At 43.7% G+C, this 2,434-nt stretch overlaps 1 non-coding gene across 1 annotated transcript; it reads left to right on the top strand.

Annotated features, from left to right (window-relative positions):
- The first annotated feature begins 1,927 nt into the window (after window positions 1–1,927).
- LOC130859706 (U6 spliceosomal RNA) lies at window positions 1,928–2,033 on the top strand. Its single transcript, XR_009055265.1, has one exon. It is a non-coding gene; the product is annotated as a U6 spliceosomal RNA (small nuclear RNA).
- Window positions 2,034–2,434: the final 401 nt, after the last annotated feature.

The following is a 2,434-nucleotide window of genomic DNA, read 5'->3' as shown; positions in this document are numbered from 1 at the left end:
TGGATGTTTTATACCAGCCAGACGTGGACAGGACTTGTTAATATTCGAAACTGACCAGAAAGCTATAGGATATGCCCAGGATGCCACTAAGGGCTGGGAAGGGGAGATTTATAAGAATATGGCTGATAACTGTCTTTGAAGGAAAATTCAATCCTTTTCTGTTTGTACCCATTGGGTTCAAATATGCAGTAACCTGTTATAAAGAATATCAGTCTAACTGAAGACCTCCGTGAGTTGAGTAGCATCCCACCAAAATTCATGTCTACTTGGAGTCTTGAAATGTGACCTTATTAGGAGATAAGGTCTTTGCAGAGGTAATTAAGGTGATGATCATACTAGATCAGGATGGGCCCTAAATCCAACAACAAGCATCCTTATAAGAGATGGAAAAGAGGCACATAGGGTGGAGGCCATGTGAAGACAGAGGCAGAAATTGGAGTGATGTGGCCACAAGCCAAGGAATGCCAGGAGCCATGAGAAAATGGAAGAGGTGAGGAAGGACCCTCCCCTAGAGCCTGGAGGGAGCATGGCCCTGCTGCCACCTTGACTTCAGACTTCTGGCCTCCGGATCTGTGGGAGAATAAATTTCTGTTGTTTTGAGACACCAAGTTTATATCGATTCATGATGGCAAGCCCAAGAAATTCATACAACCTGATGCTAGTGTCACTGTTGGGTGGGACAGGATTCCCACACAGCCTGAAACTGTGAATCAGACACATCCCTATCAATGAAGGTGTAATGGATACATGTGAACTTGACCTGCTAATTTCGGCACCAGTGGTGGATAATTAGTAAGAGGCTGCGTGACAGTCTTGAGGGACTTCCATGCAGTGTGGGAGAGGAGAGATTGCAGAGCGAAGGGGCAGTTTTAGGGACACTGAGGGATGATGGAGTAAAGGGAGGGCAGGTGAATCCCATTAACAACGAGAGGTAAGTCGACTAGAAAAGATGTGAAGAGCCTCTTCTTGACAGACCCGAGAAAGAGTGACTCAATAAAAAGACACAGCTGGGAGGTGCCTCCAGGCTGGGTCTACAGTGAGTTGCCAGGTCTGGGACCTCAAGGGCCCAGGCAACCCTTTTGCAATTAATCATTTGTGCCCAGAGACAGCCCGACATTCCAGTGGACTTGGAGTTACTTGTCATATTGTCATTAACCTTCCCAGAGCTCGTCTCTGCTGCATGACCTTCAACTACTGACTCCACCTCTCTTAGCCTGTTTTCTGACCTACAAAATGAGGGTAATAATAATTTGAACTTTGTGAGGATAACTTGAGATAATGCACACGCAAGGTGCTTCACAAGTTCCTGGCACATAGCAAATACTTGCTTTGTTAGCTACTAGTACTGTTACTGCTCCTGTTTGTGACCTGCAATCCTACCTACCAGCTTTCACATACTGAGTGCTGACTATGTGTCTGACAGCGCTGAGCACCTTACATGATTTTAATTCTCACAACAACTTCAGGAGGCAGCAATTACAAGTCCTGTTGACCCTTGAACAACGCGAGTCCACTTGCACACAGATTTTTTTCAGTAAATACTACAGAACTACACAGCCTTTAGTTGGTTGAATCCTTCATGCGTAACCACAGATATGAGGGCCACCTGTAGAGTTATATTCAGAGTTTTCAACTGCTCGGGGGTCCATGCTGCTAAGTCGTGAGATATTCAGGGGGGCTGGGGGAGGACAGGGCACTGGCCAGGGTCCCCACAGGTGGCAAAACTGGGATTCAGAGTTAAGGCTGACCACATCCAGAGTCCTGGCTTTTTACTACTGCATCTGAGAGTACACCAGGTGATTTTATGTGCTACGCAGGTGAACTTTTTTACTTATAATGGTTACATATCTATTCTATTTCCTATTAGAAAAATACAGGTTTCCTATTTATAGTAGTGATTAAAATTTCCTTTTAAAATAAACATTCAGTGCTCACTCTGGCACCATATATCCAAAAATTGGAATGTACAGAGAAGATTAAACAGGCCGTGTGAAAGGATGACATGCAAATATGTGAAGTTGTTTCATGTTTTTACAATGTTATATGTCAATTATATCTAAATGAATGAATGAATGAAGTAAACTTATTTACCAGCACTATTTGCAATAGCCTAAAGGTATAAACAGCTCAAATATTCATCAACATGTGTATGAATAGACAAAATGTGGTAGATGCAGACAAGAGAATGTTATTCAGCCGTAAAAAGGAACGAAGCACTGACACAGGCTGCAATGTGGATGAACCTCAAAGATGTGATGCTAAGTGAAAGGAGCCAGACATAAAAGACCACATGGGCTATGATTCTATTTATATGAAATGTCCAGAACTGGCAAATGCATAGGCACAGAAAGCAGATTAGTGGTTGTGAAGGGTTAAGGGGAGGTGGGTACAGGGAGAAGCTGCTTCGTGGGTGCAGGATTTTATTGCGTGATGG

Source organism: Hippopotamus amphibius, chromosome 8 (genome assembly GCF_030028045.1).
Source record: "Hippopotamus amphibius kiboko isolate mHipAmp2 chromosome 8, mHipAmp2.hap2, whole genome shotgun sequence".
In the NCBI taxonomy this organism is placed as follows: Eukaryota; Metazoa; Chordata; class Mammalia; order Artiodactyla; family Hippopotamidae; genus Hippopotamus; species Hippopotamus amphibius.
This window is presented reverse-complemented; position numbering and strand designations above follow the sequence as displayed.